The 27,255-nt window shown below is 45.5% G+C and overlaps 1 long non-coding RNA gene across 1 annotated transcript in view; it reads left to right on the forward strand.

Annotated features, from left to right (window-relative positions):
• Positions 1-26,766, forward strand: part of LOC130357882 (uncharacterized) — a 49,329-nt gene extending 22,563 nt beyond the window's left edge. Inside the window, exon 2 of the long non-coding RNA XR_008889311.1 lies at positions 26,447-26,766. This is a non-coding gene — a long non-coding RNA (uncharacterized LOC130357882). The remainder of the gene's footprint in view (positions 1-26,446) is intronic.
• The last annotated feature ends 489 nt before the right edge of the window (positions 26,767-27,255 follow it).

The following is a 27,255-nucleotide window of genomic DNA, read 5'->3' on the forward strand; positions in this document are numbered from 1 at the left end:
TTATTTTATTTTGTGTTAGTGTAGTGTTTTTAGGGTACAGTCGCACGGGCGGGGGGTTCACAGTAGTTTCTCGCTGGCAGTTTGAGCAGCGGCAGAAAATTTGCTGCAGCTCAAACTTGCAGCCGGATACTTACTGTAATCCTCCGCCCATGTGAGTGTACCCTGTACATTCACATTGGGGGGGGGGGGGGGGAAACATCCAGCTGTTGCAAAACTACAACTCGTAGCATGGACGGTCTATCAGTGCATGCTGGGAGTTGTAGTTTTGCAACAGCTGGAGACACACAGGTTGTGAAACACCGAGTTTGGTAACAAACTCAGTGTTTTGCAACCAGTGTGCCTTCAGCTGTTGCAAAAGCTACAACCCCCAGCATGTACGGACAGCGGAAGGGCATGCTGGGTCTTGTAGTTATGCAACAGCGGGAGGCATACTACATTGGCTGGGGATGCTGGGGATTGTAGTTATGCCACAGCTGGAGACACACTGGTTTACTACTTAACTCAGTGTACCTTCAGCTGTTGCAAAACTACAACTCTCAGAAGTCACCGACAGCCAACGGGCATGCTGGTAGTTGTAGTTATGCAACCACCAGATGCACCACTACCACTCCCAGCATGCACTTTAGCTGATTGTGCAAGCTGGGAGTTGTAGTTACACAACAGCTGAAGGTACACTTTTCCATAGAAAGAATGTGCCTCCAGCTGTTGCAAAACTACAAGTCCCAGCATGCCCATAAGGGCATGCTGGGAGTTGTGGTGGTCTGCCTCCTGCTGTTGCATAACTACAGCTCCCAGCATGCCCTTGTTGCATGCTGGGAGCTGTTGCTAAGCAACAGCAGGAGGCTCTCACTCACCTCCAACGATCCACACAGGACTGTCCCTCGCCGCCGCCGTCACTCCTGGGGCCCCGATCCCAACAGGGACGCCGGGGATCGGGGTCCCCAGCACCCGGGGTCGTCTTCCCGCACCCGCTCACGTCCTCCGGAAGAGGGGCGGAGCGGGTTGCGGGAGTGACACCCGCAGCAGGCGCCCTGATTGGTCGGCCGGTAATCCGGCCGACGAATCAGGGCGATCGTGAGGTGGCACCAGTGCCACCTCACTCCTGCAGGCTCTGGCTGTTCGGGGCCGTCTCTGACTGGAGACCCGATTGACCCTGAATCCGCCGCAGATCGCTGGACTGAATTGTCCAGCGATCTGCGGCAATCGCCGACATGGGGGGACATAATGACCCCCCTGGGCGATATGCCGGGATGCCTGCTGAACGATTTCAGCAGGCATCCGGCTCCGGCTCCCCTCCGGCTAGCGGTGGGGGCCGGAAATGCTCAGGGCGTATCCATACGCCCTCGGTCCTTAAGGACTTGGAAACGGGGGCTTATGGATACGCCCTATGTGCTGAAGGGGTTAAAGATCAATGTTGAAATTTGCATTAAGCATGTATTTAGCTACTGCTAAACATAGAAAAATTAAAGGCCCAACCACAGAAGCATCAGTGAGGCAAGTAGTTCCTGAAAGACACAGGATGAGTCAGGAGCAAGCATTCGCAGTAACAAGGGGGTTTCATAACCCCTTCAATAAAGATCAATGTTGACATTTGCATTAGGCATGTATTTAGCTACTGCTAAACATCCAAAATTAAAGGCCCAAGGCCGAGGCATCAGGGAGGCAAGTAGTTCCGGAAAGACACAGTATGAGTCAGGAGCAGGCATTCGCAGTACCCAAGAGGGTTTCATAACCCTAATTGATAACCCAAGAGGGTTTCGTAACCATAATTGGGAAGTGTTGGTGTAGCAGCATGGTCAATCTACTCTGAGGCATCTGGCATTGGTGGCTGGAAATCCTGGCTGATCTATCCCTGATTCATCTTCACAAAGGTCAGTCTCTCCACATTTTTTGTGGACAGACGAGTTCGCCTTGGGGTGACTATGGCCCCAGCCGCACTAAACATCCGCTCTGATGGCACACTACTGGCCGGGCAGGACAGCTTTTCCAGGGCAAACTCTGCTAGTTGCGGCCATAAATCAAGTTTGGCTGCCCAGAAGTCCAGCGGATCTTCAATGTTTGTTGGCATGGCCATGTCAAGGTATGCCACCACCTGCTGGTTCAGGTCCTGCTCCATGTCTACCTACTGCTGAAGAGTTGCTCCACTATGCGAATGAAGAAAGCTACTCATCAGCGACTGTAGACTCAGGCTGCTGCTGATGGAGCTGGTACTGCTGCTGCCACCCCTCCCCAGCAGCTATGGCAGTGGAAGGTGAGCGCAGAGGGCCCCCCGAGTCAGACCTGCGAGTGGATGGACCATGTCGCCGATAGGCATCGGCCAACTGACTACATAGGATCACTACGCAAGGAACTGAGCATGTATCGTGCAATTTGCGCCAGTGACTCGGAGGGATTACCTGCCTCCATCTCCACTGCATACTGCCATGGTGTATCTGGGTCCTCTGTCTCGTCTTCCTCATAACTCCTCTGGCTGCTCCTGCTCCTCCTCTCCTGTCCGATGACTAGAAACACCGCCCATCTCATCCAACCTAAACTGTGCTCCACTCTGCCCCTCATCCTCCTCCTCCAGTTCAGCCCCCACTGGGCTCATGTAGCCTTTAGATGTAGGCGTAACGTCTCCATTGCCGAGACCAGCCATCATTTCAATCATTTGTTGTAGGAAATGTAGGAGTGGAATTACGTCGTTCATGCCATAATCCAGGTGACTTACAAATAATGTGGCTTCCTTAAAGGGCCTCAGCAAACGGCAGGTGTCACGTATGAGCTGCCACTGGTTCACATTGAAGTTACACAGGGGAGTGCTCCGATCTTCTTGGATCATCAAGAAATCGGTGATGGCTTTTCTTTGTTCGTATAGTCTGTCTAACATATGGAGGGTGGAATTCGAACGTGTGGTAATGTCACAAATAAGACTATGCTGTGGGATACCGTTCTGACGCTGCAGCTCAAGGAGTGGCTGAAGTGCATGCACAGTTTCCTTGCCATTTTCAGGATGTTTTGCAAATGGGGTGAAGACTTCAGGAAGTGCTTGACAGCCAGATTCAACAAATGTGCCATGCAAGGCGCATGTTTCACACTTCCTTGTCGCAGCGTGGACACGATGTTCTTCTCGTTGTCAGTCACCGTGGTTCCCATTTCCAGATTTCGTGGAGTAAGCCATACTCGGATTTCTTGACGAATGAATTTTAGCAGTTCCTCCCCTGTGTGACTCCGTTCGCCAAGGCAAACCATGTGAAGAACAGCTTGACACCGCCGTGCCCTACACACATGGTACGATGAAGGGCCACCGAGATTTGGACATGCAGTGGAGGCCAATGACATGGTGGAGGATGAGGAGGTGGCGTTGCACACTGTCACAGAACCAACTGCCTGACAGCGAGAGCGTGGAGGAGGAAGCGGTGTGACCTGTCCAAGTTGCTTTTGTTACTGTGCAGGAACCATATTTACCCAGTGGGCCATAAAAGACAAGTATTGTCCCTGCCCGTAGTTACAACTCCACACGTCGGCGCTGCCGTGCACTTTTGAACACACCGATTGGCTCAAGTACTGGCCCACCTTCTCTTGTACAAACTTATGCAGGGCCTGCCTTATTCGCAAAGAAATGATGGTTTGGGACTCTCCACCTCGGCTCGGCACAAGCCATCAATTCTCTGAAAGGTGCAGAGTCCACCACTTGAATTGCGCCTCACAGCGCATAGACGCCACACCGAAGCCAAGAAGCACCACCGACCGGAGCCAGAAGCAGCGGACCCGACCCCGGCAACAGGTAATCATAAAACCGGGGATAGGGGAGGCAATGGGGCAGCGGCACCGATAGCAAGGGGGAGAGAAGCGGCGGCAGCAGGGCTCTAGATCCCATGAAAGGCAGGGGGAGAGAAGCGGGCAGCGACGGCCTCTCTCCCCCTGCCTTTCCTGGGGGCTTCTGCGGGGTCAGAAAAACCGGGGGGATGGGGGAGGTAATGGGGCAGCGGCATCGGCAGTCTCCGGACCCCAGGATAGGCAGGGGCAGAGAAGCCGGCAGCGGCGGCGTTCTCTGGACCTGCAAAAGCCGCTGCAGTTCATTGATTTAAAGCGCGCGCTTTAAATCACTGAACTGCAGCGGCTTATCGGCGTATAACACGCAGATAGACTTTAGGCTAAAAATGTTAGCCTAAAAAATGGGTGTTATATGCTGATAAATATGATAATAATTGGATTACATGTGAACTTTCTGTTGGCTGCAAGGTATGCTGAGCTACCCTGACATCATTTCAGTGTTCCTAGTACTTTCTCTATTCATTCAGGCACCAAAATGCCATGTGTTCCTCATCCTTTCTGCTAATAGCGCCGATGCAAGGCTTGTCAAAACTGAACCTGACAAAGTTAGAAAGTTCTGCAAGCTGATTTTACCCTAAAGTTAGTGAGACCGAGTTTGCCATGCTCAACTATCTGATCTCTAATCCTGTCGATTTATGATAAACTTCTTAAAAGTCTGAAAGTGCTACTACAGGGTTTCCAAAGAGATGTTATTCTGGAGTATCGTAATGAAAATAACCTTTTATCACAGCACCATCATGGGTTTATGCAGGATTGGTCCTGTCAGACTAATCTGATCATCTTCTATGAGGAGGTCAGATATAAATTGGACATGGGTAAAGCTGTGGATGTTGTATATCTGGACTCTGCTAGGGTATTTAATACCATGCCACACAAAAGGTTAGTACATAAAATGAGAATGCAGGACTAAGAGAGGACATATGTAAATGGGATAGTAACTGGCTCAATGACAGGAAGCAGAAGGTGAGCATCAATGGAACTTACTCTGGTTGGGTGACAGGTACTAGTGGGGTACCACAGGGGTCAGTACTGGGTACACTTCTTTTCAATATGTTTATTAATGACCTTGTAGAAGGATTACAGAGTAGAATTTCAAAATTTGCAGATGACATTAAACTGGGTAGGGTGATCACCACAACGCATGATAACATAATATTACAGAGGGATCTGAGGAAGCTGGAGGCTTAGGCACACACATGGCAAATATTGTCACAGGTGGGGATTCTATATTTTATAAGTAGTTGGACTATGGACTATGGAACTCTCTGCCACGTGATGTAGTGATGCGATATATTGAAAAATATAATATTATAAGTAATAGATATTAGATTTATGGGGATAGAAAGTTGATCCAGGGATTTATTTTGATTGTCATATTGGAGTGGGTAAGGGATTTTTCCTCTGTCATGGGGCAATTGACTTCCTCCTCACAGGGCCTTTTTTGCCTTCTTCTGGATCAACACAGTAGGGTTTCAGGTTTAACTTTTTGTTACTATGTTAAAAGAGAATTAGAAGAAGCAATACACGATTTGTTTCGTAATTGGTTTACTTGAAAAAAAAAATTGCATCTACCTTCATGTTTTACACCACTGACTCCTAATCAGGTTATTGATTTTGGACACAGTAAATGTCACTATGCATTGCTGATGAGCTTTACGGATTATCAGGGCAGCAGTTTGTTTTAATTGGAATTTAAGAATAAAAAACATATTACAAATGTTACGCAGTTCTCTATAGAAATATAGAAAGTCGACACTCACCACGCCTTCACAAATATCTTCTTTTTATTCATACTCACAATTACATCTTTAGGGGAGGACAAATTATAAAATATTTTGGATTTATGAGGATTAATCCTGAACCTGGTGTTAAGAGACATAGAAAACTTCTACAACAAAACTTCTGTCTGACCACAGTGCTCTCTGCTGACACCTCTGTCCATGTCAGGAATTGTCCAGAGCAGGAGAGGTTTTCTATGGGGATTTGTTTCTGCTCTGGACAGTTCCTGACATGGACAGAGGTGTCAGCAGAGAGCACTGTGGTCAGACAGAAAATAATTCAAAAAGAAAAGAACTTCCTGTGGAGCATACAGCAACTGATAAGTACTAGAAGGATTAAGATTTCTAAATAGACGTAATTTACAAATCTGTTTAAGTTTCTGGCACCAGTTGATTTAAAACAGTACCCCTTTAAACATATTTCCCAAGGAGCTTCCATTAAATGCCATCCATCCAGCCTTTCCTTTTAGACCGGTGATAGATGCTCACACACCTGTGAGCCACTTTGGCAACGTTTCAGGATTCACTCCCTTTGTCAAGCCTGTCGATTGTGCACCCACCACCAGATCTCATGTCTAAAAGTTAGTCATGTACAAAACAAAGTTTCAATAGGCGGTAATACAATATTATTACGTATCAAAACAGTATAAAAATTTCCAAAATACATTAAAATTGCAGTTTACATTTATCCCATATGGACACAGTGCGCTAAGTCTAGTAATCCAAAATACTTTCTGAGTAAGGCCCCTTTCACACTACCATTGTCATTCTACAAAAACTCCCATCTGAAAGTCCCTAATACGGGCGTCAAAATATCCCATTCATGTCAATGTGATTTTTTGACCATCCTGCAGCAATTATGTCCTGTTATGACAAACGGCTGTTATTTTTGACGGCACAAAAGATGGTGCATGCAGTAATTTTTGTCCCGTCAAAAATAACGGTGGAATAAGGCTGTTAAAATTTTAACATGGAAGTCTATGTGTGACGGAAGTTCACAATTGACATCCATTAGTGCCCGTTATTTTAACTTCCGTTATGATCCATTATTTGTACTGCACATGCTGAGAACATGCAAATAAAATAATGGACATAATATTACGGATTATAACGGATGAAATAACGGGTGATAACGGATGGAACATGCCTATTATTTTGACAGAATGCCCGTTAAGGAACATGACAGTAGTGTGAAAGAAGCCTAACCTCCTTTTAACCTCTTCACTAACAGATCCCCAGATTTTCTCCAATACCATCCATCTCAGATCGCAGACTTGATGCCTATTCTCAACAAAATGTCTTGCCACGCTTGTTTCACCATATTTAGCACTCTCAGCTTCCCTATCATGTTTATATTTTTTGGCAAAATTCCTGATTGAGCTTTTGTGTTCATTAAAAGGGTACTCCAGTGGAATTATTTTTTTTTATCAACTGATGCCAGAAATGTAAACACATTTGTAAATTATTTCTATTTAAAAATCTTAACCCAGTTCCAGTACTTATCTGAGGCTGTATGCTCCAAATTAAGTTGTATTTCTTTCTGGAATTCTTTTCAGTCTGACCACAGTGCTCTCTGCTGACATGTCAGGAACTGTCCAGAGCAGGAGCAAATCCCCATGTTGTGTTCAGCGCTGGCCGTGAGCGCATGGCCCCTTTACCTCCTGATGCCAGCGGGGCTGGGATTCACATTGCTGGACATGCCCACATGCGAATCCCAGCCCGTTACTTACCTAGTGCTTCTCCTGCCTCCATCTCTACCTCTCTGCTCCGGCACATGTGTTCCTGTCTCCTAGGGCGCGCACGCACTGGAGCTCAGAGATTTATTGGGCCAGTACACCCAATAATTAAGTGAAAACCTGTAGCTCAGTTATAAGTTCCTCCACCTCCCACACTTCCCTGTTGGATCTTTGTTGCCCTAGTGCCTGAGAGAAAGCATTTCTGAGTATTTCCTTGCCATGTATCATACCCTTTTTTCTGTGACCTGACCTTGCTCCTTTTCTGCCTGCCTATTGACCACCTGCTACTTTACTGACTACGCTACTGTGCCGCCTGCACTGACCTTCTGCTGTCCTGACCATGAGTAGCCGTTTCCTACCTGAATTTCCTCAGCCACCTGTGTGGTCGAGCCGTGCCAGGGGTAGTGACCTGGGTGCCACCTGCCGCAGCAAGTCCATCCTGCTTTGCGGCGGGCTCTGGTGAAAACCAGCGGCACCTTAGACTCCGCTCCCTGGTACGGACTGTGTCATCTGCCACACAGGTCCAGAGGATCCCCTTCCACCATTGTTCCTGTCTACTGAAATGTGAGTGTTACACCCCATACAACATGGCTTAGGAGTGAGAGCGTGCCATGTACATTTGAGGTCTACATTGGTGATTTGCACAGGGGAGGCTGATTTACAGCGGTTCTGACATAAACGCAAAACAATAAATACCCAGATGTGACCCCATTTTGGAAACTACACCCCTCATGGAATGTAACAAGGGGTATAGTGAGCCTTAACACCCCACAGGTGTTTGACAAATTTTCGTTAAATTTGGATGTGAAAATGAAAAAAAATGCTGGTGTTACCCTACATTTATCATTTTCATAAGGGAGAATAGGAAAAAAGACCCCCATTTCTTCTGAGTAAGAACATACCCTATATGTAGATGTAAAGTGCTCTGCGGGTGAACTACAATGCTCAGATAGAGATGTCGCGAATTGTTAGCCGGCGAACAGTTCCCGGCTTACTTAGCATGTTCGCGTTCATATGTGAAGTTCGATCCGCCCCCTATACTTTAACATTGGGGTAAACTTTAACCCTGATAGTCATAGTCAGCAGACACATTACAGCCAATCAGCAGCAGTCCCTCCCTTTCAGATCCTCCTACCTCCTGCACGGACGCCATTTTACCTTCATTCGGCATGCTGCAGGCTTTGAAAGTGGAGGGACAGAGAAGCTGCTACTGCTTTAATAGGGAAAGCTATAGCTAGGTTGCTGCTAAGTGGTGTATTCAGGGTCGACTTTACTCCTAAAGCACTAGTCTAACATCTGCTTTAAGGACGCACCCAAAAAAGCCCTTTTTAGGGCTCAAATATCAGTCCGTGTGTCTTGCAACAGCTGGAAGCACCCTGGTTGCTAGGGAACCGCTGGTTAAAAGGGGTACTCCAGTGTAAAACTTAAGTTCCTTCAAGCAACTAACTACAGTATTAAAAGGGCTATAAGTTCAGTCCATGTGTCTTGCAACAGCTGGAGGCACCCTGGTTGGGAGGGGACCGCTGGTTAAAAGGGGTACTCAAGTGTAAAACTTAAGTTCCTTCAAGCAACTAACTAGAGTATTAAAAGGGCTATAAGTTCAGTCCGTGTGTCTTGCAACTGCTGGAGGCACCCTGGTTGAGGACCTCTGCTTAAAAGGGGAACTCCGCCTGCAAACTTTTTTGCACATTGTCACACATTGTCACATTTGGTGTGACAGTTGTTAAAAAAACAAAAAAAAATTTGGGCTGTGAAATAAAACACAGTCAGTTCACGTCACAGTTGTGAGTTTTTTTTTTGCCTGCAGCGCTAATTGTTTCGCCCTAGTGCAAATCACATTTGGTGTGACAGTTGTTGAAAAAAAACAAAAAAAAACCTTTTTTGGCTGTGAAATAAAACCAGTCAGTTCCCAACACAGTTGTGAGTTTTTTTTTGCCTGCAGGACTAATTGTGGCACCCTAGTGCAAATCACATTTGGTGTGACAGTTGTTCAAATAAAAAATAAAAAAACTTTTTTGGCTGTGAAATAAAACCAGTCAGTTCACGTCACAGTTGTGAGTTTTTTTTTTTGCCTGCGGGGCTAATTGTGTCACCCTAGTGCAAATCACATTTGGTGTGAAAGTTGTTAAAAAAAAAACATTTTGGCTGTGAAATAAAACCAGTCAGTTCACGTCACAGTTGGGAGTCTTTTAGTCCTTAGGGCTCATTGTCACACTAGTGCAAATCATCTTTGGAGTGACCGACCATAGTGTAAATTTGAAAAAAAATTACTTTTTTGGCTGTGAAATAATATCAGTCAGTTCACTTCACACTTGGGAGTTTTTGGGCCTGCTGGGCTCATTGTCACACTAGTGCATGTCACGATTCGGCTGGCTGGAGGTGGATCCTCTGTGCCAGAGAGGGATTGGCGTGGACCGTGTCGGTGGACCGGTTCTAAGTTGCTACTGATTTTCACCAGAGCCCGCCGCAAAGCGGGATGGTCTTGCAGCGGCGGTAGCAACCAGGTCGTATCCACCGGCAATGGCTCAACCTCTCTGACTGCTGAGATAAGTGCGGTACAAGGGAGTAGACAAGAGCAAGGTCGGACGTAGCAGAAGGTCAGGGCAGGCAGCAAGGATCGTAGTCAGGGGCAACGGCAGGAGGTCTGGAACACAGGCTAAGAACACACAAGGAAACGCTTTCACTGGCACAATGGCAACAAGATCCGGCAAGGGAGTGCAGGGGAAGTGAGGTATAAATAGGGAAGTGCACAGGTGAAGGTACTGATTAAAACCCATGCGCCAATCAGTGGCGCACCGGCCCTTTAAATCGCAAAGACCCGGCACGCGCGCGCCCTAGGGCGCACAGGACAGCACAGACGGGGAACGAGTCTGGTAAGCAGGTCGGGATGCGCATCGCGAGCGGGCGCGTCCCGCATCGCGAATCGCATCCCGGCTGGGAACATTATCGCAGCGCACCCGAATGTGAGCGCTCCGGGGAGGAGCGGGGACCCGGAGCGCTCGGTGTAACAGTACCCCCCCCTTGGGTCTCCCCCTCTTTTTGGAACCTGAGAATTTGAGGATAAGGTTCTTGTCAAGGATGTTGTCCTCGGGTTCCCATGACCTCTCCTCTGGGCCGCAATTCTCCCAATCAACAAGAATTTTTTTTTTACCTCTGACCGTTTTGGATGCCAGAATTTCTTTCATCGAAAAGATGTCAGAGGACCCGGAAACAGGAAAGGGAGCAACAACCTTGGGAGAGAAGCGGTTAAGGAGAGAGACATTGAAAGCATTGGGAATACGGAGAGAAGGAGGAAGAAGGAGCTTGTAAGAGACAGGGTTGATTTGCACTTGATTTTGAAAGGACCAAGATAACGTGATCCCAGTTTATAACTGGGGACACGAAAGCGGACATACTTGGCGGAGAGCCATACTTTGTCTCCGGGAAAAAAAACGGGGGGAATTCTTCTTTTTTTTATCAGCATGTTTCTTCATCCGGGATGAGGCCTGTAGGAGAGAATTTTGAGTCTCTTTCCAGATGGTGGAGAAGTCCCGAGTCACCTCCTCAACAGCGGGCAAACCAGAAGGCATGGGAGTGGGAAGGGGAGGGAAGAGGATGGCGGCCGTACACCACAAAAAATTGAGATTTAGCGGAAGACTCAGAGACTCTGAAATTGTACGAGAATTCGGCCCATGGTAGAAGATCGGCCCAGTCATCCTGGCGGGAGGAAACAAAATGTCGCAAATAGTCACCCAGAACCTAATTAATTCTTTCCACTTGCCCATTGGATTGGGGATGATAAGAAGACGAGAAGTTTAATTTGATTTTAAGTTGATTACAGAGGGCCCTCCAGAATTTTGACACAAATTGAACGCCTGTATCCGAGACGATATGCGTAGGAAGCCCGTGGAGGCAAAAAATGTGTATAAAAAATTGTTTTGCCAACTGAGGCGCAGAAGGAAGACCTGGAAGAGGGATAAAATGTGCCATCTTGGAGAATCGATCAACGACCAACCAAATAACTGTGTTGCCATGGGATAAAGGTAAGTCAGTAATAAAGTCCATACCAATCTGAGACCATGGTCGCTCAGGAACAGGCAGAGGATGGAGGAGACCAGCAGGCTTCTGGCGAGGGGTCTTGTCCTGGGCACAGACTGTACAAGCCCGCACGAAATCAACAACATCAGCTTCCAGGGTAGGCCACCAATAAAATCGAGAGATGAGCTGGATGGATTTTTTGATGCCAGCATGGCCTGCGAGGTATGAGGAGTGTCCCCACTTGAGAATCCTGAGGCGCTGGCGTGGAGAGACAAAGGTCTTCCCTGGAGGAGTTTGTCTGAAGGAGGCTGGAGAAGTGAAGATCAGACAGTCCGGAGGAATAATGTGTTGCGGGGAAGCTTCCACTTCAGAGGCATCCGATGAACGAGAGAGGGCGTCAGCCCTAATGTTCTTGTCAGCAGGGCGAAAATGAATTTCAAAGTTAAAACGTGCAAAGAACAACGACCACCTAGCCTGGCGATGGTTCAGCCATTGGGCAGACTGAAGATAAGAGAGATTCTTGTGATCAGTGTATATAATAACCGGATATTTGGATCCCTCCAGCAGGTGCCTCCATTCTTCAAGCGCCAATTTTATGGCCAGTAGTTCTCGATCACCAATGGAGTAGTTTTTCTCTGCCGGAGAGAAGGTCCTAGAAAAGAAACCACAAGTAATAGCATGTCCGGAAGAATTTTTCTGTAGGAGTACTGCTCCAGCTCCCACCGAGGAGGCGTCTACCTCCAGCGAGAAGGGCCTAGATGGATCAGGTCTGGAGAGTACGGGAGCAGAAGAAAAGGCAGTTTTGAGATGATTGAATGCATCTTCCGCTAGAGGAGGCCAGGACTTAGGGTTGGCGTTTTTCTTGGTATGGGCCACGATAGGGGCCACAATAGTGGAAAAATGCAGAATAAATTGTCTGTAATAATTGGCAAACCCCAAGAAATGTTGGATAGCACGGAGTTCGGAGGGGCGTGGCCAATCCAATACGGCTGATAATTTTTCTGGGTCCATTTGGAGTCCCTGGCCAGAGACTAAGTATCCTAGGAAGGGAAGAGATTGACATTCAAAGAGACATTTTTCCATTTTGGCATATAATTGATTGTCCCGAAGTCTCTGAAGAACCATGCGGACATGCTGGCGGTGTTCTTCTAGGTTAGCAGAAAAAATCAAAATATCGTCCAGGTAGACCACAACACAGGTATATAGAAGATCACGAAAAATTTAATTTACAAAGTCTTGGAAGACGGCAGGGGCGTTGCAAAGCCCAAAGGGCATAACCAGATATCCAAAGTGTCCATCTCTGGTGTTAAACGCGGTCTTCCACTCGTCCCCCTCCCTGATGCGGATGAGATTATATGCACCTCTTAAGTCCAGCTTGGTAAAGATGTTGGCGCCTCGTAGGCGGTCAAAGAGTTCCGAGATAAGAAGTAGGGGATAGCGTTTTTTTACAGTGATTTTATTAAGTCCGCGATAATCAATGCAAGGACGTAAGGAGCCGTCTTTTTTGGAAACGAAGAAAAATCCAGTTCCGGCAGGGGAGGAAGACTTGCGGATAAACCCCTTTTTTAAATTCTCTTGGATGTACTCCGACATGGCTTGTGTTTCCGGAGCAGACAGAGGATAGATTCTGCCCCGGGGTGGAGTAGTACCAGGGTGGAGGTCAATAGGACAGTCATAAGGCCTGTGAGGAGGCAAAGTCTCTGCTTGTTTTTTGCAAAAAACGTCAGCATAGTCCAGATAGGACTTGGGGAGACCAGGTATCGGAGGAGCCACAGGGTCTTGACTGACAGTACTGGGAGCAGGCTTAAAACAGTTCTTGTGGCAAGTAGTACCCCAGTTCTTGATCTCCCCGGTGGTCCAATCAAGGGTTGGGGAATGGCGTTGAAGCCACGGTAGTCCAAGAAGAATTTCCGAAGTGCAGTTAGAGAGGACCAGAAATTCAATCTTTTCGTGATGGGGTCCAATGCACATTAAGAGGGGTTCCGTGCGGTAACGCACAGTACAGTCCAATCTTTCATTATTAACAGAGGCGATGTAGAGGGGTCTCTCGAGACTGGTCACCGGGATGTTGAACCTGTTGATGAAAAAGGCCAAAATAAAATTTCCTGCAGATCCGGAATCCAAGAAGGCCACAGCTGAGAAGGAGAAGGTAGAAGAAGAAATACGCACAGGCACAGTAAGACGTGGAGAAGCAGAATTCACATCTAGAGCTGTCTCACCTTTGTGCGGAGTCGGAGTACGTCTTTCCTGACGTGGAGGTCGGATAGGACAATCCTTCAAGAATTGTTCGGTACTGGCACAGTACAGGCAAAGGTTCTCCATGTGGCGTCGTGTCCTCTCTTGAGGTGTCAAGCGAGACCGGTCAACTTGCATAGCCTCCACGGCGGAAGGCACAGGAACGGATTGCAGTGGACCAGAGGAGAGAGGAGCCGGGGAGAGAAACCGCCTTGTGCGAACAAAGTCCATATCCTGGCGGAGCTCCTGACGCCTTTCGATAAAACGCATGTCAATGCGAGTGGCAAGATGAATAAGTTCATGCAGGTTAGCAGGGATTTCTCGTGCGGCCAGCACATCTTTGATATTACTGGATAGGCCTTTTTTAAAGGTCGCGCAGAGGGCCTCGTTATTCCAGGACAATTCAGAGGCGAGAGTACAGAATTGGATGGCGTACTCGCCAACAGAAGAATTATCCTGGACCAGGTTCAGCAGGGCAGTCTGGGCAGAAGAGGCTCGGGCTGGTTCCTCGAAGACACTTCGAATCTCCGTGAAGAAAGAGTGTACAGAGGCAGTGACAGGATCATTGCGGTCCCAGAGTGGTGTGGCCCATGACAGGGCTTTCCCAGACAGAAGGCTGACTATGAAAGCCACCTTTGACCTTTCAGTTGGAAATTGGTCCGACATCATCTCCAAATGCAGGGAACATTGTGAAAGAAAACCACGGCAAAATTTAGAGTCCCCATCAAATTTGTCCGACAATGATAAACGGAGGCTGGATGCGGCCACTCGCTGCGGAGGAGGTGCAGGAGCTGGCGGAGGAGATGGTTGCTGAAGCTGTGGTAGAAGCTGCTGTAGCATCACGGTCAGTTGAGACAGCTGGTGGCCTTGTTGCGCTATCTGTTGCGACTGCTGGGCGACCACCGTGGTGAGGTCAGCGACAACTGGCAGCGGGACCTCAGCGGGATCCATGGCCGGATCTACTGTCACGATTCGGCTGAATGGAGGTGGATCGTCTGTGCCAGAGAGGGATTGGTGTGGACCGTGTCGGTGGACCGGTTCTAAGTTGCTACTGGTTTTCACCAGAGCCCGCCGCAAAGCGGGATGGTCTTGCAGCGGCGGTAGCAACCAGGTCGTATCCACCGGCAACGGCTCAACCTCTCTGACTGCTGAGATAAGCGCGGTACAAGGGAGTAGACAAGAGCAAGGTCGGACGTAGCAGAAGGTCAGGGCAGGCAGCAAGGATCGTAGTCAGGGGCAACGGCAGGAGGTCTGGAACACAGGCTAGGAACACACAAGGAAAAGCTTTCACTGGCACAATGGCAACAAGATCCGGCAAGGGAGTGCAGGGGAGGTGAGGTATAAATAGGGAAGTGCACAGGTGAAGGTACTGATTAAAACCCATGCACCAATCAGTGGCGTACTGGCCCTTTAAATTGCAAATACTCGGCGCGCGTGCCGGGACAGTACAGATGGGGAACGAGTCTGGTAAGCGGGTCGGGATGCGCATCGCATCCCGGCTGGGAACATTATCGCAGCGCACCCGGTCAGCAGGTCTGACCGGGGCGCTGCGAATAGGAGAACGCTGTGAGCGCTCTGGGGAGGAGCGGGGACCCGGAGCGCTGGGGGCGACCAATCAGGAACGTGCCGCACATGGCTGTTTACAGTTACGCTGTCATAGGAAAAAGTCGGTGAGGGGATGTCATCCAAACATGGGCATGGGGATGGTACGCTTAACTCTGATTGGCTGTTCGGGATGTCGAGTGAGCCAATCAGAGAGGGGACGTATGAGTTCAGGTTGCAAGTCTTTGCCGCTGGTTGCGGCAGGATGTCTTTCAAATCTTTCAGCCAATCGCTGCTGGGCAGGTCCGGGCGGCGACAAATCAGGTTAAAGATGTATAATTCCCCTTTGGGGGATTCCTAGAGGCATCGGCGGCAAATCTTTTTTGAAGAATTCGACCAATCACTGCTGGGCAGGTCCGGGCGGCGACCAATCAGGGATGAGACGTGTACTTCCTCTTTGGAGAATTCCAAGAGGCATCGGCGGCAACTCTTTTTTGAAGAATCCGACCAATCACGTTCAGTCTGGGTAAGGTGGCGACCAAGGATGACTTGCATGACTTATCCACCACCAACTATGGTTCAAGCCGCAATGTTTTAGGGCACTTTCTGGCTGGGAAACAAACAGAAATTTTTCTGGCTGCTGCTACAGCAGCGGCTGCAACAATACCAACATTTTCAGCCATGTGTACATACCTAATTTTTCTGGTACTCTCTGCTGACATCTCTGTCCATCATGCCAGTGAGGCGCTTGATTTGTGACAGCCCAACACGTTGGAATTCAACACTCCTAATGTTCGACCGCCTGCTCCAACAAGAAAAAACCGTTAACGAATATTTGTATGACTGGGGTGCTAGGACATCATCTGCGAAGCTGGGAATTTTTTTGCCACGTTACTGGACGCTCATGCGCAATGCCTGTAGGCTCATGCGTCCTTTTGAGGAGGTGACAAACCTAGTCAGTCGCACCGAAGGCACCATCAGCGACATCATACCATTTGTTTTCCTCCTGGAGCGTGCCCTGCGAATAGTGCTGGATCAGGTAGTAGATGAGTCTGAAGAGGAAGAGTTGTGGTCACCATCACCACCAGAAACAGCCTTATCAGCATCGTTTGCGGACCTGCGGCAATGCTGGAAGAGGATTGTGAGGAAGAGGAGTCAGAGGAGGAATGTGGCTTTGAAGAGGAGGAGGAAGACCAACCACAACAGGCATCCCAGGGTGCTTATTGTCACCTATCTGGTTCCCATGGTGTTGTACGTGGCTGGGGGGAAGAAGATGATACCTTCCCTTACATCACTGAGGACGAGGAACGGGACATGAGTAGCTCGGCATCCAACCTTGAGCAAATGGGGTCTTTCATGCTGTCATGCCTGTTGAGGGACCCTTTTATTTTGAAAAGGATTTCTTTGTGTTTTTCACCGTCCTGCATTATAGAATCTTCTGGACTTTATGATAGTTTAAACTTTAATTTTCAAGAGTACTAACCATTACACAAAGGAACGCTTGTTGCGTGTGATTTTTCTACTTAAATTTTCAAAAGTAAAATACAGCGAGGGAAGAACTATGTTTCTTTATTTGATGAAAAATGTTATTTAGAAAAGAATTTCTTTGTGTGTTTCTCCGTCCTGCATTATAGAGTCTTCTGGACTCTTGGATATGCGCTTGTTCTTATATTTCAGCCATGTGTACATGCCTAATTTTTCTGGCCTCTGGTGCTGTACTTTTTCTGCTGCCGCAATTTTTCTGGCCGCTGCTTTCATCTTGATTTGATAAAAACATTTTTTGGAAAAGGATTTCTCTGTGATTTGCACCGTCCTGCATCATAGAGTTTTCTGGACTTTCTGATAATTTAAACTTGAATTTTCCAGAGTACTAACCATTACACCAAGGAACGCTTGTTGCGTGTGATTTTTAAACTTAAATTTTCAAAAATAAAATACAGAGAGGGATGAACTCTTTATTTGATGAAAAATGTTATTTAGAAAATAATTTCTTTGTGTGTTTCTCTGTCCTGCATTATAGAGTCTTCTGGACTCTTGGATATGCACTTGTTCTTATTTTTCAGCCATGTGTACATGCCTAATTTTTCTGGCCTCTGGTGCTGCACTTTTTATACTGCCGCAATTTTTCTGGGCGCTGCTACAGCTGTGGCTGCAACAATACCAAATTTTTGAGCCATGTGTACATGCCTAATTTTTCTGGTACTCTCTGCTGACATCTCTGTCCATTTTAGCAACCATGCATATTAGATGCATGGTAAGGGTAGCATGGTGGCTCAGAGGTTAGCACTGCTGACTTGCTGCGCTGGGGCCTTGGGTTCAAATCCCACTATGTGCTGCCTAATATGGGGGAATCTATGTGCTGCCTAAAGGGGGGAATCAAACTATGTGCTGCCTAAAGGGGGCTAAAGCATGTTATTCCAAATAATTTAGGAATAATAGGTGATTTATGCCCTTCATGAATTAAAACCAGACTCTGCATCAACTATGTAATTTTCCATGGGAGTTTTGCCATGGATCCCCCTCCGGCACGCCACAGTCCAGGTATTAGTCCCCTTGAAACAACTTTTAAATCACTATTGTGGCCAGAAAGAGTCCCTGTGGGTTTTAATATTCGCCTGCCCATTGAAGTCAATGGCGGTTCGCACAGTTCACGAACATTTGCGGGTTCGCGAACCGAAAATTTTATGTTCGCGACATCACTATGCTCAGAAGAGAAGGAGCGCCATTGGGCTTTTGGGAGAGAATGTGTCCGAAATTGAAGGCCATGTGTGTTTACAAAGCCCCCATAGTGCCATTACAGTGGACCCCCCGCTCACATGTGACCCCATTTTGTAAACTACACCCCTCATATAATGTAATAAGGGGTACAGTGAGCATTTACACCCCACAGGTGTCTGACAGATTTTTGGAACAGTGGTACGTGAAAATGAAAAATTTTATTTTTCATTTGCACAGCCCACTGTTCCAAAGATCTGCGAAACGCCAGTGGGGTGTAAATGCTCACTGTACCCCTTATTAAATTCTGTGAGGGGTGTAGTTTCCAAAATGGGGTCACATGTGGGGGGTCCACTGTTCTGGCACCACGGGGGGCTTTGTAAACGCACATGGCCTCCCACTTCTATTCCAACCAAATTCTCTCACCATAAGCTCAATGGTGCTCCTTCTCTTCTGAGCATTGTAGTGTGCCAGTAGAGCACTTTACATCCATATATGGGGTATTTCCATACTCAGAAGAAATGGAGTTACAAATTTTGGTAGGCTTTTTCTCCAATTACCCCTTGTGAAAATGAAAAATTTGGGGTAACACCAGCATTTTAGTGGAAAAAAAATTTAGTGGAATGCCCCCCAAAAACCATTTCAGCAAAATTTACTTTCCAAAAGTGTTGAGGGTGTTGAGGCTCACTGGACCCCTTGTTACATTTCTTGAGGGGTGTAGTTTCCAAGATGGAATGCCATGTTGTTGTTTTTTGCTGTTCTGGTACCATAGGGGCTTCCTAAATGTGACATGCCCCCCAAAAACCATTTCAGAAAAACTCACTCTCCAAAATCCCATTGTCGCTCCTTCCCTTCTGATCCTTGTAGTGCATCCACAGAGCACTTGACATCCACATATGAGGTATATGAACATGCGAATTTTCTCCTTCACCTTGCTGCTATTCCTGTGAAACACCTAAAGGGTTAACACACTTTCTGAATGTTTTTTTGAATACTTTGGGGGTGCAGTTTTTATAATGGGGTCATTTATGGGGTATTTCTAATATGAAGACCCCTCAAATTCACTTCAAACCTGAACTGGTTCCTGAAAAATTCCGATTTTGAAAATGTTGTGAAAAATTGGAAAATTGCTGCTGAACTTTGACATCCTCTGATGTCTTCCAAAAGTAAAAACATGTCAACGTTACGGTGAAAATATAAAATAGACATATTGTATATGTGAATCAATATATAATTTATTTGGAATATCCATTTTCCTTATAAGCAGAGAGTTTCATAGTTAGAAAAATGCTAAATTATCTAAATTTTCCTTAAAGGGGTATTCCAGGCCAAAACTTTTTTTTTATATATCAACTGGCTCCGGAAGGTTACACAGATTTGTAAATTACTTCTATAAAAAAATCTTAATCCTTCCAATAGTTATTAGCTTCTGAAGTTGAGTTGCTGTTTTCTGTCTAACTGCTCTCTGATGACTCACGTTCCGGGAGCTGTGCAGTTCCTATGGGGATATTCTCCCATCATGCACAGCTCCCGGGACGTGACATCATCATTGAGCAGTTAGACAGAAAACTTCAGAAACGAATAACTATTGGAAGGATTAAGATTTTTTAATAGAAGTAATTTACAAGTCTGTTTAACTTTCCGGACCCAGTTGATATATAAAAAAAAAGTTTTTGCCTGGAATACCCCTTTAAATTTTGGGATTTTTCCCCAAGAAAGGATGCAAGTAACGACAAAAATTTACCACTGTGTTAAGGAAGGATATGTCACGAAGAAACAGTCTCGGAATCAGAATAATTGGTAAAAGCATCCCAGAGTTATTAATGCATAAAGTGACAGTGGTCAGAATTGCAAAAAAGGGCTCAGTCCTTAAGGTGAAAAAGGGTTCAGTCCTTAAGGTGTTAATCCTCACCCTTATTGGTCTCGCTGTAGACCTTGCCGCACAGGCACTTCACCAAGTATATTACCTGTTTTGTTTTACAGGTGAACCAGTCCCGAACTGGAAACAAAGTTCCCTTCCTAGGGTGTACCACCTTGTCCCCTTTTATGATGCCACTACAGTTTTGGCTATTGAGAAAGCTGACATATACATCCAGCTCCGAATGTCTGCCGGATCATAGGACGAACACATCGTTCACATATCTTCATATCTTTACTCAATGGTCTTGCTGGAATGTACTTTCTTTCAAATGTATCCATAAAGATATTTGCTAGACTGGGGGCCACTGGGGACCCCATCGAAGTCCCTTGCTACTGTAAATAAAAATCTTCCCCAAATTGGAAATAGTTCTTATCAAGAATAACCTCCAGCAAGACCATTAAAAACCTTATGTTAGCATTATCCAAAATTCCTTGATTAATTGTTCTCTAGTAGCTGACATACCTTCCTCTGTATATATCCATAGTAGACAACCACATATTTTCAGTGACATCGCAATCCTGTATATAGTCCAGGAATACATTAGTGTGCCTCAAGCAATATTGCAATCTCTTGACAATATTCTGCAGGTAACGATCCACATACACTGCCAGTGGATACCGGACAGAGTCGACCCCGGAGACTGTAGGACGTCCCAGTAAGTCCTTATGTATCTTGGGCAGCAAGTATAGAACCGGGACCCTTTGTGTATAATTACATAAAGCTCTCCTTACATGATTATCAATGATTCTATTCAATACGATTTTATTTCTCTTAAATAAATACACCTCTTTGTCACTCAACTGACCATGTGCCTCTGATAAGGACAATGCCTTATCTTGCACGACAATCGCTCCGCCCTTGTTGGCCTTTTTTTTACACTAATTCTTTCATCATTCTGCAATATTTTAAGCGCATCCCTCTCTCCTTTTGTTAAATTGGGTCTCAATCTATATTTCTTATTGTCCCAATTCTTACATACTTTTTCTATGTCCACCTGTTGGAAACCACTGAGTAGGATGTTATTCACATTAGGGTCAAAATTACTCTTTTTTTCTTAGCTTTTCTGGGATATTACTCTCCATCCTCTTTTTTACCCCAAATAATATCAAAGAAATACATTTTTAACCTAATCATCCTACAAAATTTATAGAAATCAACCATAAATTAAAAATTAGTCATATTCTCAGTTGGCACAATGCCAAGTCTTCAATTTAATACTTCTTCTTGCATTTCAGACAGGTCAACTGATGATACATTTACCAATAGCTCACCATTTTCGACGGTTTGTATCTGTTCCAAGCCCTTGTGTGAACACCTTCCGATTGATCTCCTTTTGTTGTTTTTTCTTTTTCTTTGCTGGATGTTTTTTAGAGTTCTCCTAAAAAATCCTCTGCAGATTGACTTGATAAGTTCTCATTCACAATTTGGGACATCCTTAACCCCTTAAGGACCAAGGGCGTACAGGTACGCCCGTGGGAATTTCGGTCCCTGCCGCTCGCCGGGCGGGGAACGGGCCGGGGTGACTGCTGATATCTATCAGCAGGCACCCCGCGCAAATGCCCAGGGGGGTCATTAGACCCCCCATGTTGGCGATCGGCCCAAATCGCAAGTGAATTCACACTAGCGATTTGCGCCGATTCCGGGTCATTACGGATCTATGGTGACCCGGTGACCCGGAAAATAAAGGGGATCGCGGATGTCCTAGACACCCACGATCCCCCTGTAGCGATAGGAGTGAGGTGGCAGAGGTGCCACCCCTCCTATCTCTGCTATTGCGACCACCAATAGCAGATCAGGGGCGGAGGGGTTTACTTTCGGTTTCCCCGTTCTGCCCACCCACAATAGGCGGGGCAGAATGGAGAAACCGACAGGGACTGAACGCCGAAGATCCACTTACCCATCGGCGACGGCAGCGGGCGACGATCAGCGGCGGCAGTGGGCGACGATCGGCGGAAGAAGAGGACGGCGACGCAGCTTCCTGGATCCGAAGGAAGCCGGTGAGTTACTTAGCAACATCTGGAGGGCTACAGTCTGAAACTACTATAGTGGTCTCTAAACTGTAACCCTCCAGATGTTGCAAAACTACAACTCCCAGCATGCCCGGAGAGCTGTTTAGGCTTGCTGGGAGTTGCAGTTTTGCAACAGCTGGAGGTCTACAGTTTGAGACCACTGCAAAGTGATCTCTATACTGTGCACCTCCAGATCTTGAAAAACTACAACTCCCAGCATGCCCAAACAGCAGTTTGCTGTCTGGGCATGCTGGGAGTTGTAGTTTGGCAACATCTGGAGGTCCACAGTTTGGAGACCACTGTGCAGTGGTCTCTAAACTATAGCTCTCCAGATGTTGCAAAACTGCAACTCCCAGCATGCCTAAACAGCAAACAGCTGTCTCTGCATGCTGGGAGTTGTAGTTGCGATCCCTCCAGCTGTTGCATAACTACATCTCCCAGCATGCCTTTCGGCGATCAGTACATGCTGGGAGTTGAAGTTTTGCAACAGCTGGAGACACACTGGTTGGAAAATACTGAGTTAGGTAACAGAACCTAACTGAAGGTTTTCCAACCAGTGTGCCTCCAGCTGTTGCAAAAGTACAACTCCCAGCATGCACGGTCTGTCAGTACATGCTGGGAGTTGTAGTTTTGAAACAGCTGGAGGTTTGCCCCCCCCCCCCCATGTGAACATACAGGGTACGTTCACACTGGCAGGTTTACAGTAAGTTTTCTGCTTCAAGTATGAGCTGCGGCATTTTTTGCCGCAGCGCAAACTCCTAGCGGTAAATTCACTGTAAACCTCTGCAAGTGTGAACGTATCCTAAAAACACTACACTACACTACACTACCACATAATAAAGGATAAAACACTACATATACACCCCCCTTACACTGTCCCCCCCAATAAAAATAAAAACGTATTGTACGGCAGTGTTTCAAAAACAGAGCCTCCAGCTGTTGCAAAACAATAACACAGAATTTCCAGACAGCCACTGACTGTCCAGGCATGCTGGGAGTTTAGCAACAGCTGGAGGCACCCTGTTTGGGAATCACTGGCGTAGAATATGTCCACCCCTGTGCAATCCCTAATTTAGTCCTCAAATGCGCATGGCGCTCTCTCACTTCAGAGCCCTGTCGTATTTCAAGGAAACAGTTTAGTGCCACATATGGGGTATCTCCATACTCGGGAGAAATTGCACTACTAATTTTGGGGGCTTTTTTTCCTTTTACCCCTTATGAAAAAGAAAAGTTGGGGTCTACACCAGCCTGTTAGTGTAAAAAAAATTTTTTTTTACACTAACATGCTGGTGTTGTCCTTTACTTTTCATTTTCACGGGAGGTAAAAGGAAAAAAAGACCCCCAAAATTTGTAACACAATTTCTCCTGAGTACGGAAATACCCCATATGTGGGCGTAAAATGTTCTGCAGACGCACAACAAGGCTCAGGAGTGAGAGCGCACTATGTACATTTGAGGCCTAAATTGGTGATTTGCACAGGGGTGGCTGATTTTACAGCGGTTCTGACATAAATCCAAAAAAATAAATACCCACATGTGACCCCATTTTGGAAACGACACCCCTCACGGAACGTAACAAGGGGTATAGTGAGCCTGAACACCCCACAGGTGTTTGACAAATTTTCATTAAAGTTGGATGGGAAAATGAAAAAAAAAATGTTTTTCACTAAAATGCTGGTGTCACCCTAAATTTTTCATTTTCAAAATGGAAAATAAAAAGAAGCCCCCCAAAATTTGTAACCCAATTTCTTCTGGGTAAGAACATACCCCATATGTGGATGTAAAATGCTCTATGGGTGCACCACAATGCTCAGAAGAGAAGGAGCGCCATTGGGATTTTGAAGAGAAAATTTGTCTGGAATTGAAGGCCACTTGTGTTTACAAAGCCCCCATGGTACCAGAACAATGGACCCCCCCATATGTGACCCCATTTTGGAAACTACACCCCTCATGTAATATAATAAGGGGTACAGTGAGCATTTCCACCCCACAGGTGTCTGACAGATTTTTGGAACAGTGATCCGTGAAAATGAAAAATTTAATTTTCCATTTGCACAGCCCACTGTTCCAAAGATCTGTCAAACGCCAGTGGGGTGTAAATGCTCACTGCACCACTTATTAAATTCTGTGAGGGGTGTAGTTTCCAAAATAGGGTCACATGTGGGGGGGGGGGTCCACTGTTCTGGCACCATGGGGAGCTTTGTAAATGCACATGGCCCCTGACTACCATTCCAAACAAATTCTCTTTCCAAAAGCTCAATGGTACCAGAACAATGGACCCCCCGCCCATATGTGACCCCATTTTGGAAACTACACCCCTCATGTAATATAATAAGGGGTACAGTGAGCATTTCTACCCCACAGGTGTCTGACAGATTTTTGGAACAGTGATCCGTGACAATTAAAAATTTAATTTTCCATTTGCACAGCCCACTGTTCCAAAGATCTGTCAAATGCCATTGGGGTGTAAATGCTCACTGCACCACTTATTAAATTCTGTGAGGGGTGTAGTTTCCAAAATAGGGTCACATGTGGGGGGGGGTCCACTGTTCTGGCACCACGGGGAGCTTTGTAAATGCACATGGCCCCTGACTACCATTCCAAACGATTTCTCTTTCCAAAAGCTCAATGGTGCTCCTCCTCTTCTGAGCATTGTAGTTCACCCGTAGTGCACTTCAGGCCAAATTATGGGGTACCTCCATACTCAGAAGAGATGGGGTTACAAAGTTTGGGGGGTATTTTCTGCTATTAACCCTTGCAAAAATGTGAAATTTGGGGGGAAACACACATTTTAGTGAAAAAAATATTTTTTTTTTGCATCCAAAAGTCGTGAAACACCTGTGGGATATTAAGGCTCACTTTATTCCTTGTTACGTTCCCCAAGGGGTCTAGTTTCCAAAATGGTTTGCCATGTGATTTTTTTTGCTGTTCTGGCACCATAGGGGCTTCCTAAATGCAACATGCCCCCAAAAAAACATTTCTGAAAAACGTACTCTCCAAAATCCCCTTGTCGCTCCTTCGCTTCTGAGCCCTCTACTGCGCCCGCCGAACAATTCACATAGACATATGAGGTATGTCCATACTCGAGAGAAATTGGGCTACAAATATAAGTATACATTTTCTCCTTTTACCCCTTGTAAAAATTCAAAAATTGGGTTTACAAGACCATGCGAGTGTAAAAAATGAAGATTGTCAATTTTCTCCTTCACTTTGCTGCTATTCCTGTGAAACACCTAAAGGGTTAAAAAACGTACTGATTGTCATTTTGAATACTTTGGGGAGTTTAGTTTTTATAATGGGGTCATTTGTGGGGTATTTCTAATATGAAGACCCTTTAAATCCACTTCAAACCTGAACTGGTCCCTGAAAAAAAGCGAGTTTCAAAATTTTGTGAAAAATTGGAAAATTGCTGCTGAACTTTGAAGCCCTCTGGTGTCTTCCAAAAGTAAAAACTCATCAATTTTATGATGCAAACATAAAGTAGACATATTGGAAATGTGAATTAAAAAAAAATTATTTTGAATATATAATTTCCTTAAAAGCAGAAAGCTTCAAAGTTAGAAAAATGCAAAATTTTCTAATTTTTCATCAAATTTGGGGATTTTTCACCAAGAAAGGATGCAAGTTACCACAAAATTTTACCACTATGTTAAAGTAGAATATGTCCCGAAAAAACATTCTCGGAATCAGAATGATAACTAAAAGCATTCCAGAGTTATTAATGTTTAAAGTGACAGTGGTCAGATGTGCAAAAAACGCTCTGGTCCTAAGGTGTAAAATGGCTTGGTCCTTAAGGGGTTAATTGAATTATGCCCACTCTTAATTCTCTATATTCACTTTTGGATCCTGATATGTCTTTTCCACCACCTCTGCTTTCTCTTATTTTTTAAGTCCTTATTCAGTGTTTTAATCTCTTGTTGAATCTCACTGATAGCTCTCTGCAGGTGTTGTACAGTTAGGTTGTAGGTTGTACATTTCTGTTGGTATGTGGTATCATGTGTGTCTGTTTAAACATAAATCACGCTTTGTATATCGCAGAGGCAAGTCCGTTGTGGACTATTTGGTAAGATTTGACCTTAAAAAGATGAAAATGTAAAGACAAATGTTTTTAAAAGCTAAAAAGAGGGGTACATTCCTGTGTGATTCTTGCCAAAATTGTAGTGGCATCATAAAAGGGACAAGGTGGCACAACCTAGGAAGGGAACTTTGTTTCCAATCCGGGGTTTGTTCACCTGTGAAACAAAACAGGTAATATACTTGGTGAAGTGCCCGTGCGGCAAGGTTTATATTGGGCACACAGCGAGACCAATAAGGGTGAGTATTAATGAACACAAAAGCTCAATCAGGAATTTTGCCAAAAAATCTAAACATCATAGGGAAGCTGAGAGTACTAAATATCGTGAAACAAGCATGCCAAGACATTTTGTTAAGAATGGGCATCAAGTCTGCGATCTGAGATGGACGGTATTAGAGGAAACTAGGGATCTGGTAATGAAGAGGATAAAAGGAGGTTACTCAGACGGATTACTAGACTTAGCGCACTGGCTCTATATGAGATAAATGAAAACTGCAATTATAATGTATTTCTGTAATTGTGATACTGTTTTGACGTGTTATGATATTGTATTTCCACCTATTTATATTAAAACTACATTTTGTGCATGATTTTAACTTTTAGACATAAGATCTTGCAAAGACTCTTACCTGTATGTAACAGGTGGTGGGTGCACAATCGACAGGCATGACAAAGGGAGTGAATCCTGAAATGTTGCCGACATGCCTCTATCATCTGTTCAAAAGGAAATGGTGGATGTACGGCGTTTAATGGAAGCTCCTACTGGAGCAAAGGACTTTTAAATTATGCCACATCTGTGAAGTAATATGCGATGAGCACTTGAGTAAATATGTTTAAAATTTATGTTGTACTTTGATCCAGTTTTAAAAGATTTGTATGAAACGAGCTGAAGATAAAGTATGTGACTGAAAAGCAAGAATACTTACTGTGTGCATTTTTTTTTATTATGGACTTGTGCTGGGAGTGAATAGAGCCTCAGCTGTACACTGATCACCCAGGTAGCTAACAAGATATACCTGTATTTCAGTATTGATTTGTATGAAAAGTCCAAATGCCTCATTAGGACTAATGCATTGGTTCCTTTGGGGCTCAATGACAGATTAGATATGAGTTTGTTTGTTTAACTTACCTGATTTCCCAGTTCCAAATTCTTAGATCACATGATGTGGTGAACATGGAAGGTGGTTTTATCTTTTTAACACCCATATAAATGTATGTGTAATCCCTATAAGCCATGAAGCCCAATGAAATACAAGACAAGGTGAAAGGTCTGCTGAAGCCTTGCTTGCTGTACACCCCGTTTGTCCTCCCATAAAGATATAACCGTGAGTATAAATAAATTGATAAGATATTTATGGAGATAGAAAACTATGTTACATGTTAGTGGATTAACAGTCAGAGCACAGCTATAC

Source organism: Hyla sarda, chromosome 2, assembly GCF_029499605.1.
Source record: "Hyla sarda isolate aHylSar1 chromosome 2, aHylSar1.hap1, whole genome shotgun sequence".
In the NCBI taxonomy this organism is placed as follows: Eukaryota; Metazoa; Chordata; class Amphibia; order Anura; family Hylidae; genus Hyla; species Hyla sarda.